Source organism: Caretta caretta, chromosome 3, assembly GCF_965140235.1.
Source record: "Caretta caretta isolate rCarCar2 chromosome 3, rCarCar1.hap1, whole genome shotgun sequence".
In the NCBI taxonomy this organism is placed as follows: Eukaryota; Metazoa; Chordata; order Testudines; family Cheloniidae; genus Caretta; species Caretta caretta.
The window spans coordinates 96188837-96205750 of NC_134208.1; the positions used below are offsets into that span (position 1 = coordinate 96188837).

Genomic DNA, 16914 nt, shown 5'->3' on the forward strand with positions numbered 1-16914 from the left:
TGTTAAGGTGTGTGGCAGCAGTTAATTCAGCCCATTTCCCATCAGGATACCACCCACCACAAGGCATAACTTATTTTTTATCACATGTACACTATGCTGCCAAGAGGATTTTTTTTTAAAATCCCCGCACCCCAGTTTTAACATGACCAAACTACATGTAAAAGCACACTGTAAACCATCCTCAGTAAAGAAAAATTATATATAAAAAGATTGATGCAGGAACTCAAAAAGTTCAACATTTATATGCCTCTCAAACCTATGGGAGACACCACCATGACACATGGATCTCCATCCCAACACAATCCTCCTCCATTCTGCCCTGATGTCTTCCTGTGGGGGAGGACAAAGTACTTCCCAGCATGGTGGAAAACTCTCCTCTCCAGTGTCTTTGACAGCCTAGCAAATGTAAGTACAAACTATTATGAAATTGGAGTTATGACAAGAAAGGTTGATTTGGTTTAGAGTTTCTGGGTGGAGAAAGAGTGAGATCCCCAGCATAGTAACTGTTCTGAAGTAAGCCTGTGTACATCAGAACTGAAAGGTGATTTCCCTCTTCACAACATTGTCAGATGAAGGGGAGCATCAATACATGAATGTCATAAGATGATTCAAGACTGTATACTACATTCACCTATGTACAATATAACCCTCACCATTCTGCCAGTGAAGCTGACAATTCACGTGAACTGCATCATTAAAGAATACTTGATCCAGGAATTAATTTCTTACGGGAGTATATATGGAAATAAGGAGTGGAGGGATGTGAGAGAAAACCAGATTCTAATCTCTGATAAATGGCACCCTGAGTTTCTATTCATCTTGTAAAAGCATTTGCTTTGCATTTGTGCTCAAGGGACATAGCTACTTTTACAAGATAATATCTGAGATCAAAATGCATGTGTATATGAAATTTAAATGTAACTGTTTTCAATCCATATATATTATTTTAGTTTACTTTTTGAATTTATTTTTTAAATTAATTTAATTTTAATTCAATGATCTCAGCCCACAACTGTCTCTAGTAGTCTAATACCACACCTATCAGTTTCCTGGCTCTGTCTGTTATTTCTTCTGTGTGACACACTAAGTTCTCCATGTCATATAGCTGATAACAGTATACATGTGGTGATGAATATTAGGGTTGCAAAAGAGTGGTTGCTTTTATTTATTATGGGGCGGATTCTGCCACCCTTGTATTTTGTATTCCCTTACCCTCCAAGTATTCCCCTGGATTTCACTGCGACTATGCACAGAGTAATGAACAAGTCAATATGTAGAAGGATGACAGAATCTTGTCCTCTGCACCAGTTCCTCAGCTGATGTAAACTGGAATTGTTTAATTGGCTTCAATGGACATGTTCTCATTGAAACCAGCAGAGGATCTGGCTCACTGGGTTCATAGCATTCCTTAACATGTACTTATGAAAAATAATGGAAAGTGTACATACATTGTATGGAACATCATGCTTCAAGCTGACCTAGAATGATCAGAGTCTCAGGAGGTTAGAGTATTAAAGTAACCATAAATATTTGTTTGGGGTTGTAATGCATTAGCCACAGCTCAAAAGATTATTATAATTTGCTAATGTCAGTTTCTTTGAGGTCATAGTCATGTCTCCTATGAACTTTTGTTTTTTTCAAACGTATACTTTAGTCTTTGTGGACAGTGCCTACAGTGTAGGAGGAATTGTGAATCTCATTTGTTGTAAAAACATTTCAAATGTTATTCCAAATATAACCAGAAAAGCACACAAATGCAGGAAGCAGGCAATACACATCCTCCTTATTTCACACTGCAGTCTAAAATATGCTTATATCTTAAATCCATAGTCATAGGAGAGTGGAGACTCAAGCAGTAGATAATCAAATTACTTTTAATAAAACTAAAGCTGTGATCATTACTAAGTGACGTAGTGTAGCACCACACAAAGAAAGAGCAGTTTCACTTACTGTTAAATTAATTACTGCATGTAAAGTGAAATGAGTTTGATATATCAAGTCTCAATATAGCCTTAGGCACTGTGCTAAACTTCAACACCTCCAAGGACAGGAATGAACTTTTTATGGGCTAAAGTTTGTCAGAGTCATTTAACATATCCCAACAACTATTGCCTTGTTGATTTAAAAAATAAAATGAATCTTTTAAAGAGCAACCTAAAGAAGATAGTTATACTTTTCAGAATGTAAAAGCTAGGTATAACTGTGTCCCTAGCCTCTATTTGCCAGAAGCTGGGAATGGGCAACAGGGGATGAATCACTTGATAATTACCTGTTCTTTTCATTCCCTCTGGGGCACCTGGCATTGGCCACTGTCAGAAGACAGAATACTGGGCTACATGGACCTTTGGTCTGACCCAGTATGGCCGTTCTTAAGTTCTTATGTTCCTATCCATGTCTTCTTGGCCAATAGCCTGATCAGAGCTATTCTGGGTTCCAGACTACTTCTCCATCCTTATAATTGTTTCCCAGGGTGACCTGCCCCCCTACAGCTCATTTCCAGCTCATAAAATGGATTTGGTGGCAGGATATGTCAGAAGTATGTGCAAAGGAAGGAATGGGAATACTTGGCAGAGGTAGATGAGGCTGACTGAATCAAAAACAGTATTAGCTCCTGTAACAGGACTGCTGCTTACTATGAACCCCACCTTGTTACATACCCTCCCCTTTTTGAACCTTGTCCCCACCAGGGTAAGTTCTATTGGAAAGAACTGCCAGCTGAAACCTACAAATGGTTGAAATTGTTCTAAAACAATTAGATCCATGACAACCACCACCAAGATTGTCTCTGGATTCAGACACTGGGCAGCTAGGTCTCGCAACCTCTGGCCTGCTATATAGGGTCAGGCTCCCTGTGGAATTTATGCTGGTATGCTTCAGTCATGAACCCCTGCCAAACTAAGCTGCTTTCCATTTGCCGTACAAGCTCAACTGTATCACTCAAGTTTCTATGAGCAGTTTTAGCTTCTCTAGTCAGAAATGGCATCACCCTGGCAACCCAGTGGAGTCTTCCCAGCCAGCAGCCCAGGCAACCTGTCAAAGATGCAGAGAAAGGCCTCAGCAACATCTTCCAGGTCCTACTTTGCCAGTGCCAGGCTCGGCCTGCCCTGTCCCAATCCTTCCAGATATTCTGGGCCCATCTGCCGTGTTGCGGCAGAAACTGCTCCTGCTGCTCCTGCTGCTTTCCTGCCACTGCTGCTGGGTGACCAGCTGTACCTCCTGCTGCTTTTGTTGGCTTTGCAAAAGCAGCAGGAGAAGATCTGAGTCTTTTGCTTTTGCTGTACTAATAGGTAGATAACCATAAGAAGAGATGGAGGAAATTATCTCTTCTATATCAACTCTCCTCTTTAGTTGAAGGGGGGTTTGGGATCCTTTGACTATGCCAATATGTAACAGAACTGCTGCTTACTGAGCAGCCCCTCCTGGCCAGGGTTGTCCCTGCAAGCTCCCCACCTCTGGTTTTCCTCTTGTTCAGGGACCTTCAAGAAATAAGGCTTTCTCTGGATAACAGTACCCCTACCTTGGGATAGTTTAATACCAGAACCAGTTTACAACAACCTAGGGTGACCACCTTTTCAAAAGACAAAAGCAGCCCTGCCCCTCCCTGCCCTCCACTCCTCTTCCTCCTGAGGCCTCGCCTCCTGGTCAGGCTGGAAGCCAGAGCCGGGTCATGGTAAGAGCTACCCAGGGAGCCCGGGCTGCTGTGGAGCGCCCCAGACCCTACACCTGCCCTGTGGGGGGGGGAGGTGTGCCGATGTCCCTGTTCCCCTGGGCACACCGTCCAGGGCAGGTGGAGGGTCTGGGGCTCCCCATAGCAGCCCAGGTTCCCTGGGCAGCTCTTACCACTTCCCAGCTCTGGCTTCTGACTTACACAGATGGGATGGGACCTTGGGCGGGGGGAGACGAGGAACAGGGTGTGGGGTCTTGTGGCAAGGGGTGGGGACTAAGGCCCACCTCAGCCCCAGCCCCACCCCCACCAGGAAGAGGCTGGCGCTGCCCCTGACTCTCAGGCAGGCACGGGGTGGTGCTGTAGGGCATCCAGAACAAATGCTGTACTGGAGTCATTCGTCCTGGGGCCAGGATTTAAACTCTGCATTTCAGGACTATCCCGCCCAATTTGGGACGGGTGGTCACCCTACAACAACCCAGAGTCCCAAACTAAAGTCTCTTCCAACAAGACAAGGAAAAAGTCCATAGTTAGGTCTGGCATTTTCTCTCACCTCCAAGGCTCTTCTTCCAAGCCTCTACAGAGCCTATTTAAGGAGCTCCTTGAAGGGGGAAATGGAGGCAGGGTGCTGCAGAGCCACACCTGGTGCACAGGGGATGCTGCAGGACTGGCATGCCCACTTATGATGTTATTGGAAATTAGGAAAAAACAAGTATCCATCAGTTTACAATTACACATTTTTAACAGCATTTAATAATATTTAACTGATGGTTTAAAACCAATGTGTATTCCACTCTGCAGAGCAGATAGAAAATGAGTTCCATGACAAAACTCTAGATTTGTTGGGTTTTTTTCCATGAATATTCTTTGTTAACCCAGTTAGCTCACTATTGAACATAATTGCTCCTAACAACCTTAGGGTTAGATTGTGCTTTTAGGCTCAGCCTCTAAGTAGCTCCTTTCTTTGGAGGGTAGTAATTTGCTACTGTCCAGTACAGCAGCAAGTGACAACAACTCTCCACTGGTTCATCTGAGTTGGTCAGCAAGTGGTGGAGATGGGCTTGCCTGCACAGGGAGTTATTCTGGAATAGCTATTTCTGTTCCATTATTTCTGATTAACTCCATGTGTGGATGCTTCTATTCCATAATAAGTCATCAATTATTCCGAATTAGCTTAATCCACACTGGAAGGAATAACAGCATCCACATGTAGTTAATATGCATCTAATGAAGTGGGTTCTAGCCCACGAAAGCTTATGCCCAAATAAATTTGTTAGTCTCTAAGGTGCCACAAGGACTCCTCGTTGTTTAATCAGAAATGGTTAATCTGCTTTAAATTCACACCCTACCTTATTCTGGATTAAACTTGCATGTGAAGACAAGCCCTAAGTCTCCACCGGTTCTCCATCCCCTCTACCCACTCACTCGAGGGGCAGTGGGAATAAGCCATGGCACAGAACTTCCTTACTTCTACGTGCCCAGACCCAAAGTCTAGGCAAGCTATATAAAGGCCTAAGGGGAGTCCTTGCTCCTTCTTACTCCTTTGTGCTCATGTGTAATCCAAGTTTCAGTCTAGTATTCTGTCACAAACATTTGCCTTGCCCCCACTGGGAGCCCTAAAGACCTGGAATTCTCCGTTCTCCTTGTGCCACTCCAACCAGTGCAAAGGAACCATAAAGCTTGCAGACCTCACCAAATATCCATGTATTCTCCTACATGGGGAGAATTTCCAGCTGGTGGAGAGCTGTAATAGAAGCTCTCAGAGTGGTAGCCATGTTAGTCTGTATCAGCAAAAACAACGAGGAGTCATTGTGGCACCTTAGAGACTAACAAATTTATTTGGACATAAGCTTTCGTGGGCTAGAACCCACTTCATCCACTCCATGCATCTGATGAAGTGGGTTCTAGCCCACGAAAGCTTATGCCCAAATAAATTTGTTAGTCTCTATGGTGCCACAAGGACTCCTAATAGCAGCTCTGTGACACTCCTTTGTGGCCCACTAGTACTGGAGGCATAGCTGGGGAAAAGATTTTGTGTTGGGCTAAAACTAGAACTCTGGATTGGATAGAGCTGATCAAGCAGAGTGCTTTTGGCACAGTGTAGAAATAATATTTTAGCCAATATAGCAAATGAATCACTCCAGAAGGGGAAGACTTCAATATTTTTCTCCTGGCTTAGACTTTTCCATCAGCAGCCTCAGCAGCCAACTAACTTTGTCCCAGTTGGGAGAGGAAGCTAGACCAATATTTTGGATGTTGTCCAAAGGTAATAAAACCATGTCTTTAGAAGTGTTTTATTTAGAATTAGGAGGTTATTTATGTTTGTCTCGGCAAATTCTAAGCACTATTGATCTACATATTTGCCTGGATAAACCAAGACAAGAAACATAGCAACTATCCTGAAAATAAAGTACAACTAAAATGTTTTTAAAAGCCCTTCTACACGGCACATGAGAAACATTAATACTGCTATAAGCCAGTGGACTCTCAGTTTTAATTATTAGTAAACAACTAACACCCTGAAAGTCTTTCACATGTTTCTCTTCATGTTGGAAAGAGATGCAAAAGAAGACTGAATTTAGAAAGGTTCTGAAATCCATTGTTAATTGTGTTTTCTAAAATATAACTCTGATGTGGGAAGAATGATGGTGCAGACTATGAGCATTGGATGGTGTCCTGATTCTCTCTATTAAGTTCTGTTCTCATTTAAGAAAAAAGAAGTGCACAAAGCCCAATTATCAGTCTAAATTAAGCCACTTGGTTTCACATTTTCACACTGAAACAGAAACATAACTCCCTAAAATAGGTATCTGGACACCTAGTAGCTGATTTGAGTGTCCAGATATAGAGCCTGGTACCTTAAGTAAGGTGTCCATGTTTGAAAATACTTCTCCACAGAATTTACAGTATTCTATATTTTGCTACTGATGGGCTAAGAAGATACCAAAAGACAAAGGTTCTATCCTGAAGTCATGTACATGGGTGTCAATCATGAGTAATTCCATTTAAATCAGTGGTGTTATACCTGGATAAAACTGGTGTGAGTGGAATCAGGCCCACTGTACAGCTGCATCAACAAAGCTTCTAGGTTCCCATAGCACAAATTGTGAGATATTATAGTATTTCCTTGTGATATTTTTCAGAGGGGAGCTATGCGGATCATTTGCCGAACATATTGCCAAGCCTATGGTGAAGCTGAACTCTCCCACAATAATAGTCTGCTTCTTGACTGATGGCACTAAATATGCTAGAGTTAAATCTTTTTATGAGTTTTCCTAGAACAGACCAGAAATCTTAGCCATGTTGAATGTACTTGTTCCATCAAAAGGTAGAACTACGATGTTATTGAGATTGCACTAATCATAGCTCAAAAGACTTCAGGACAGCGTTGATGGGAGTGGCCAAAACATTAGTATTCTGCTGTACCAAGTGACAAAATTATTCAGTGTTCTGAGAATTTTGTAATTTCTTTAGCAATTTCAAAGGGGCTCAGTCATCCCCATATTTCTTAATATCTTTTAATGTGATTTAGTGGGCTCCTTGGAAGAATACCATCCCTAGAACTTTAGATGAATTTGGGGAACTTCTTAATAGCACATTGGTGAAACATACTGATGAACGAGTTTCTGATATCTCCGTTTATCAATCGGCAATTAGATGGCCATACAATGGTCCTGATTCTTCTCTCTTGCACAAATGAAAATCAGGAATAATACCACTGAAAAATAACAGATTCGTACTGATGTAAAACTGGTTGTGTGAGAGGAGATTCAGGGCCAGTATGTTATGGTTATCTGACTCCCAAATATCAAAGAAATCAAATCAAATATAAAATATACTAATAATAAATACCAAATCAAAGAAAGGGACCCAAAGATCCATGTGCAAGAGAAAGGAGTGACAGAGATCAATGAGTATGCAACAGGAGAAACGAAAGTGTGCAATTAGAAATCCATGATCTCTATACGGGAATAAGGCAGTGATGTCATTATATAGTAATTTTATATGAATATGAAACTTTCTGATGTGATTACTTCATTCCTATACATTTCTGATTAATAACATTTACAGTTCCAATTTTAAAAAGATAAATCAGTCATATTCCATAAAAAGAAAAGGAGTACTTGTGGCACCTTAGAGACTAACAAATTTATTTGAGCATAAGCTTTCATGAGCTACAGCTCACTTCATCGGATGCATGCAGTAGAAAATACAGTGGGGAGATTTTATATACACAGAGAACATGAAACAATGGGTGTTACCATACACACTGTAACGAGAGTGATCAGGTAAGGTGAGTTATTACGAGCAGGAGAGCGGGTGGAGGGGAAGAGGGGAAAACCTTTTGCAGTGATAATCAAGGTGGGCCATTTCCAGCAGCTGGCAAGAACGTGTGAGGAACAGTAGCGGGCGGGGGGGAGGGAATAAACATGGGGAAATAGTTTTACTTTGTGTAATGACACATCCACTCCCAGTCTTTATTCAAGCCCAAGTTAATTGTGTCCAGTTTGCAAATTAATTCCAATTCAGCAGTCTCTCGTCGGAGTCCGTTTTTGAAGTTTTTTTGTTGAAGAATTGCCACTTTTAGGTCTGTAATCGAGTAACCAACGAGATTGAGGTGTTCTTCGACTGGTTTTTGAATGTTATAATTCTTGACGTCTGATTTGTGTCCATTTATTCTTTTACATAGAGACGATCCAGTTTGGCCAATGTACATGGCAGAGGGGCATTGCTGGCACATGATGGCATAGATCACATTGGTAGATGTGCAGGTGAACGAGCCTCTGATAGTGTGGCTGATGTGATTAGGCCCTATGATGGTGACCCCTGAATAGATATGTGGACACAGTTGACAACGGGCTTTGTTGCAAGGATAGGTTCCTGGGTTAGTGTTTTTGTTGTGTGGTGTGTGGTTGCTGGTGAGTATTTGCTTCAGGTTGGGGGGCTGTCATAGAATCATAGAATATCAGGGTTGGAAGGGACCTCAGGAGGTCATCTAGTCCAACCCTCTGCTCAGAAGCAGGACCAATCCCCAATTAAATCATCCCAGCCAGGGCTTTGTCAAGCCTGACCTTAAAAACTTCTAAGGAAGGAGCTTCCACCACCTCCCTAGGCAACGCATTCCAGTGTTTCACCACCCTCCTAGTGAAAAAGTTTTTCCTAATATCCAACCTAAACCTCCCCCACTGCAACTTGAGACCATTACTCCTTGTCCTGTCCTCTTCCACCACTGAGAATAGTCTAGAACCATCCTCTCTGGAACCACCTCTCAGGTAGCTGAAAGCAGCTATCAAATCAACCCTCATTCTTCTCTTCTGCAGACTAAACAACCCCAGTTCCCTCAGCCTCTCCTCATAAGTCATGTGTTCCAGACCCCTAATCATTTTTGTTGCCCTTCGCTGGACTCTTTCCAATTTATCCACATCCTTCTTGTAGTGTGGGGCCCAAAACTGGACACAGTACTCCAGATGAGGCCTCACCAATGTCGAATAGAGGGGGACGTCCCTTGATCTGCTCGCTATGCCCCTACTTATACATCCCAAAATGCCATTGGCCTTCTTAGCAACAAGGGCACACTGCTGACTCATATGCACTGTCCACTCGTCCACTGTCCACTCGTCCACTGTCACCCCTAGGTCCTTTTCCGCAGAACTGCTGCCTAGCCATTCGGTCCCTAGTCTGTAGCTGTGAATTGGGTTCTTCCGTCCTAAGTGCAGGACCCTGCACTTATCCTTATTGAACCTCATCAGATTTCTTTTGGCCCAATCCTCCAATTTGTCTAGGTCCCTCTGTATCCTATCCCTGCCCTCCAGCGTATCTACCACTCCTCCCAGTTTAGTATCATCCTCAAATTTGCTGAGAGTACAATCCACACCATCCTCCAGATCATTTATGAAGATATTGAACAAAACTGGCCCCAGGACCGACCCCTGGGGCACTTCACTTGACACCGGCTGCCAACTAGACATGGAGCCATTGATCACTACCCGTTGAGCCTGACAATCTAGCCAACTTTCTACCCACCTTATAGTGCATTCATCCAGCCCATACTTCTTTAACTTGCTGACAAGAATACTGTGGGAGACCGTGTCAAAAGCTTTGCTAAAGTCAAGATACAATACATCCACTGCTTTCCCTTCATCCACAGAACCAGTAATCTCATCATAGAAGGCGATTAGATTAGTCAGGCATGACCTTCCCTTGGTGAATCCATGCTGACTGTTCCTGATCACTTTCCTCTCATGTAAGTGCTTCAGGATTGATTCTTTGAGGACCTGCTCCATGATTTTTCCGGGGACTGAAGTGAGGCTGACTGGCCTGTAGTTCCCAGGATCCTCCTTCCCTTTTTTAAAGATTGGCACTACATTAGCCTTTTTCCAGTCATCCGGGACTTCCCCCGTTCGCCACGAGTTTTCAAAGATAATGGCCAATGGCTCTGCAATCACAGCCGCCAGTTCCTTTAGCACTCTCGGATGCAACTCATCCGGCCCCATGGACTTGTGCACGTCCAGCTTTTCTAAATAGTCCCTAACCACCTCTTTCTCCACAGAGGGCTGGCCATCTATTCCCCATGTTGTGATGCCCAGCGCAGCAGTCTGGGAGCTGACCTTGTTAGTGAAGAAGTGAAGTCCTTGTCTGTAAGCAAGGACTGGCCTGTCTCCCAAGATCTGTGAGAGTGATGGGTCATCCTTCAGGATAGGTTGTAGATCCTCGATGATGCGTTGGAGAGGTTTTAGTTGGGGGCTGAAGGTGATGGCTAGTGGCGTTCTGTTATTTTCTTTGTTGGGCCTGTCCTGTAGTAGGTAACTTCTGGGTACTCTTCTGGCTCTGTCAATCAGGTTCTTCACTTCAGGTGGGTATTGTAGTTGTAAGACCGCTTGATTGAGATCTTGTAGGTGTTTGTCTCTGTCTGAGGGGTTGGAGCAAATGCGGTTGTATCGTAGAGCTTGGCTGTAGACGATGGATCGTGTGGTGTGGTCTGGGTGAAAGCTGGAGGCATGTAGGTAAGCATAGCGGTCAGTCGGTTTCCGGTATAGGGTGGTGTTTATGTGACCATTGCTTATTAGCAGCGTGGTGTCCAGGAAGTGGATCTCTTGTGTGGACTGGTCCAGGCTGAGGTTGATGGTGGGATGGAAATTGTTGAAATCATGGTGGAATTCCTCAAGGGCTTCTTTTCCATGGGTCCAGATGATGAAGATGTCATCAGTGTAGCACAAGGAGAGTCGGGGCATTAGGGGACGAGAGCTGAGGAAGCATTGTTCTAAGTCAGCCATAAAAATGTTGGCATACGGTGGGGCCATGCGGGTACCCATAGCAGCGCCACTGATTTGAAGGTATACATTGTCCCCAAATATGAAATAGTTATGGGTGAGGACAAAGTCACAAAGTTCAGCCACCAGGTTTGCTGTGACATTATCAGGGATACTGCTCCTGACGGCCTGTAGTCCATCTTTGTGTGGAATGTTGGTGTAGAGGTCTTCTACATCCATAGTGGCTAGGTTTTTTTCAGGAAGGTCACCGATGGATTGTAGTTTCCTCAGGAAGTCAGTGGTGTCTCGAAGATAGCTAGGAGCGCTGGTAGCATAGGGCCTGAGGAGGGAGTCTACATAGCCAGACAATCCTGCTGTCAGGGTGCCAATGCCTGAGATGATGGGGCTTCCAGGCTTTCCAGGTTTATGAATCTTGGGTAGCAGGTAGAATACCCCTGGTTGGAGTTCTAGGGATGTGTCTGTGCGGATTTGTTCTTGTGCTTTTTCAGGGAATTTCTTGAGCAGATGGTGTAGTTTCTTTTTGCAACCCTCAGTGGGATGAGAGGTAATGGCTTGTAGAATGTGGTATTGGATAACTGCCTAGCAGCCTCTTGTTCATATTCTGACCTATTCATGATGACGACAGCACCTCCTTTGTCAGCCTTTTTGATTATGATGTCAGAGTTGTTTCTGAGGCTGCGGATGGCATTGTGTTCTGCACAGCTGAGGTTATGTTGTGGCCCCTTGTGGTATGTAGTAGTTTAGATAGTTTAGTGTCCTTTTTCTTTTGTAGAGAAGCAAAGTGTGTGTTGTAAATGGCTTGTCTAGTTTTTGTAAAGTCCAGCCACAAGGAAGTTTGTGTGGAAGATTGTTTTTTTTAGGAGTATCCAGTTTTGAGAGCGCATTCTTAATCTTTCCCTGTTTGCTGTATAGGATGTTGATCAGGTGGTTCCGCAGTTTCTTTGAGGCACAAGCTGTCCCCATAGTCTATGTGGTATGTAGATTGTAATGGATTTTTTACCGTCAGTCCTTTTGGTATGATGTCCATCTGTTTGCATTTGGAAAGGAAGATGATGTCTGTCTGTATCTGTATGAGTTTTTTCATGAAGTTGATAGATTTCCACTCCATACGGCTAAATTCAGTGCGTTGCATAATGACAGGTTTCAGAGTAGCAGCCGTGTTAGTCTGCATCCGCAAAAAGAAAAGGAGTACTTGTGGCACCTTAGAGACTAACAAATTTATTTGAGCATAAGCTTTCGTGAGCTACAGCTCACTTCATTGGATGCATGCAGTAGAAAATACAGTGGGGAGATTTTATATACACAGAGAACATGAAACAATGGGTGTTACCATACACACTGTAACAAGAGTGAATTTCTGTGCACATTACTAATATTTAGACACACTGAAGAACAACAGAAAGGTCTGCCTATGGGAACAGATGCCAGGCTGCTTTACATTGTTTTGCCCCACAGGTGAATATAGATGTTTCTTTAGAGAGAAAAAGGTCTGCTTGCATGATGAAAACGATACTGCCCAATGAGAACTAGTAGAAGTGGGAATGTGAGATAACAGGAGAAAAAGCTGTCTGGAGAGGCCTCTGTGCATCCAAAACACCCAGAACTATAGAAGCTTTTAGAGGTTGATTTTTATCAGTGAAACTGCATGTGATAATTCAGTCTCCAAGCAGCCTGCTCTTGATAGTGTGTGTTTGAAAAATTAAACAAGTGGGGTTGCCCTGCTGTATTTGACAAAACTTGTATTGAGACCTTGCAGGCTTGCACAGATTTCAGCAATTCTTAATTAGAACAATGAAAGCATCTGATTTCCCATGACATGATGGCCAGATTAACTGAAGTTGATACAGGAAGGTAGAAATTATATCTCCTTGTACCAGCAAAATTTGTTGCTCCCTATGAGGGAGCTGCTCTGAAGTACCACTACTTGGTGCCTTCTCTTGGGGTTGTCTCTAGAATAAGCTGCTCTAACCAATGCCAGAACTCCATAGGGGAACCATTGTAATGGAAAAGTTGACTCACTATAACTCCTGACCATCTCTGTCCATGTGCTGCCCTTTTACTGTCCCCTAGTGCAAGAGAGGTTGTGACCGTTTTCTGACAATGCAATGTACTCCTTTGGTGGACAGTCCATTTCAGGGACCTTTCACGAGTGTCATCTTCAGCATAAATTGTTATGCACTGAGGGGTTAAGCTGGAGCCCAAAGTCTTAAACTAGTCACATAACTATCAGTGATCAGTATGGTTTAGAGAAAACTAGGATAAACTGAAATTATAATTTCATAGACAGACTCGTTTCAAAAACATCTGAGTTATAATGCCTCTCTGGAATCTCCAGACTATAGCTTTGTTATGTAATCCTCCCATGTCCACATCAAATATCTTTTGTCATTTCAAGAATGACAACAAAGATACCTTTCCAAATATTCTTTCCCAGTTTCTCTTTCTTGGTGCATAAACAAAATCTAGTTTAATTTTTCTTAACAGGTTTTGTAAATATCACCAGGCTTTACAGTAATAGTCAATAAAGCTTGTACAGATGTATTTGTGTCCATAAGAGGAAGCAACTGTTTGATGAATTAGGATAATAAAATCTTCCTTGACATACAGGCTGTGAACAATACCGTATTGGCATGCCCAGCATGTCTCAACTTTCCTGTTAAGTTCCACAGCTTCAAGGCTTATCAGGCTACTTCTCAGCATTTCTCTGAATAGCATCTGAACCACAGATGTTGAAAAGAACACATACAGGAAATTCATAAGAGGATAAAAAAAATCCCTTGCTGCTTTTGTAGACTTTTTCTATGCCCACTAAAACAGTATTCAAACAGTGTGCATAATAACGTGTGTAAATAGCGAGAGGAGCTTTTCATGAAGAATTCTCAGTGCTTCTGCATAATGGATGTTAGCGATGAATGCGTCCATCCTCAGACTGACTTACACAGTTCTTCAGAGCTCACCTGTTTTGTCATTAGAACCTTTCAAACGCATAGTGGTCCTTCGCCACCCACCAACTGTGGATGCTTGTCTCATCTGCCTGTAGATGGAATGACATACACTTAAGGGCCAGATCCTCAGCTGGTGTAAATTATCAAATGAGGCCCATGCGCCTATGATAATTTACATCAGCTGCAGATCTGCCACTTAGTCTTACTTTGCACACTGGTTTACTAACTAGTTCATTTTGTGTTGTTGGAGACATAATGGACTCTGGGCCTGATTCTGAGCCCACTTGTGCCTGTTTTATATGGTAATACCCTTGAATTCAATAGAGTTACTCCTGTAACTCCTCTTACAACAGTTAGAGATCAAAGTCAGGCCTATTATATTCAGATTTGTGTTGGGACATTTGGATGTATTTGCTGAAACCAGGATCCCATTTGGCTTATCACCTCTTTTTGCTTCTTAAAATAAATATCTCTTAGTTGTTGACTCAGCTTTGCAGTTTTAAAATCTTATTGATATTCAGCACTTTTTAGGACCTTCCACCCAAGGATCTCAAAGTTGGGGTTCTGTTTTGGTTTTTTGAAACTGAAGTCTTCCAACACTTCTCTGTGATAGGTATCCCCCCATTTTACAGATGAGGAAAACAAACAGCCAATGCAGAAGTTCAGTGATTTGCTCAGGGACCCAAAGCAAGTCTTTGGCAGAGCTAGAAGTTAAACCCAGTTCTGCTCACACCCACTGTGGTGTTCTGCACTTGCTCAAGCTTTCTTTTTTTATTTTTTTTACTGATGGACCCAAAATGTCTATCCTTGTCTGAAGCAATTTTATTTAATACTAATCACAGCTTTCAAATAAAATGCCAAAAACTGTTATTTTGGAAAAAAAACCTGTTAAGCATAATAGAGAATCATTCCTGTGAAGCTTTAGGGGATAGGTTTAGCAATGGAAGAAGGTTGGAATGTGCAATGTTTTCTTTGCATATGTAATTATGCAAATTTTAATGTGTAATTATATTATCTTTGCCATTTGGAATTTTACTTGCACTTCACATTTATAAGTCTGCAGATCAATGCAGCCAGGTGGCCACTTACACAATGGTTGAATTTTGCCCTTCTATGACCAGCCTCCCTTGCTCTTTTTTTTTAACTTCCAGCTTTACACACAGTAAAAAAATATTCCATATCTTGATTTCTTTGTATTATTGATTTTTTGGTATTATTTTTCAGAGTTCATTTTGCACTTCTCATTTTATTTTCTTACAAATTTTGGTTGATCATGATACTTCTGAGTTCACTGCAAGCTATAAAATAGAATGAAACAATTAATCCTATTCATTCTTACGGCTTCTCTGATAAGAGAGTAGAAAGGTTAAGAATTTCCCACGGTAGCTACAGTGACTTAAAGAGGAAAAACTCTTCTGACAATAATGTGATGAAATTTGATTTCACTCATACCAGTATAAATCCATTAACTTAACTTCAGCAGAGATATTGGTGGGGTGAGATCTTCACCTCTGTTCCAGCCTCTGTATGCCAGGTAGGGGGGGACTTTCAATTTTCTTGTGAAGAAAAGGCAATCAAAAAGCTATTACTGAGGCAGATGTTCTGGGCACATAAAGACGATTCATCATTCCAGATGTTGTTTTACAATGCTTGGGACAACTGAGGTACTGAGAATAATTGGTTTCCTTTTGGAGTAATTTTAATATAAAGTGTTAGGATTCTCTACTTCATTGTATTACTTTTGCCTCTGTTGTTTCTATATTCAAATATTCCCCCACACACTAGATTTTCAATTCTGTTTATTTCAATATGGGTTATGGCTCGAAACACATGGGTATGTCTACACTGTAGCTGGGAAGGCGCTTCCTGGTGTGGGTAGACAGATGCATGCTAACTGTGCTCCCGTTAGCATGCTAAAAATAGCAGGGTAGCCAGATAGCGTGGGTGGCAGTTTGGGCTAGCCTCCTCAATACAAACCCGCCCAGACCCCCTGGGTACATACTTGAGCAATGAGCCTGAGCTGCTGCCCATGCTACCCCAGCTACACTGCTATTTTTAGTGCACTAGTTCAAGCAGAGCTAGTGCTTATATCTACCAGTGCTGTGAAACATGTTCCCAGCTGCAATATAGATGTATAGTATATAAAATCAGAATCTTTTGTCTTGTACCTCTCTATTTCCAGTGCATCACCCTCATTATACATGCTTAACATATGTGCAAAATAAGGGTAGTTTTCTTTGCTGTGAGTGTGCATAGTGTTACGAAGTTTGTCTTAAAATGTCTGCCAAATTGAACCACAGTATTCAATTCATTGGACCTGAATATATCTAGGTTTGGCAGCTTTGATTATGTGCCCAAATGTTCACATAGGGTCTGATTATCTGAACAGTTGCCACTAGGCATAGAAGTTACTATTATGAATAGCCCTGTTCACACTGATAGCACTATCCATACCTGTAAGGCCTTTATGGAATTGCGTGGTATTTATTGATGGCAAAAAAATTTACAGCTGGCCCTGCTATCTGGTAGTCGGGTGGGTACGTGCAGATTAATAATTGATTTTTAAGACATACCCAGCAGCATCACAGTATCTTAAGGCAGGACTACAATTTTTTAAAATATGTTCAGCAGCACGATGGTGGCAAACGCAAGCCCAGATTAATATATCAGTCATGAAATTATGCAAAAATTCTCTGGATTGAATTACATTTGGTTGAGTTAGTACAAACAAGGAGCCTATGATTTAAATTCAATTGGAAAGTGAGTATTTTTGAGGGAAGGGGAAAATACACACAGTATCTACAGAATGGGGTGATTATATTCAATTCACGTAGGTAAACCTGGTTAAATAGTTACATTGAAATCTTTGAGGGTCTTAAATATTAATGTTATCAATAGGCTGAAAAAAATGTAAATTACTCTGGATGATGTGTAGGAGAGCTTGGTTCTGAAAAGATGTTTCTAACGGCAATTTTTCTTTGCATGACTGAGTACATGTGCAGATTGACACTTTACACAATTTTATGTTTATAAA

The 16914-nt window shown here is 42.1% G+C and overlaps 1 protein-coding gene across 5 annotated transcripts in view; it reads left to right on the forward strand.

Moving 5' to 3' along the window:
* NKAIN2 (sodium/potassium transporting ATPase interacting 2) overlaps positions 1-16914 on the forward strand; it is a 779150-nt gene that overhangs the window by 641251 nt on the left and 120985 nt on the right. The window lies entirely within an intron of this gene.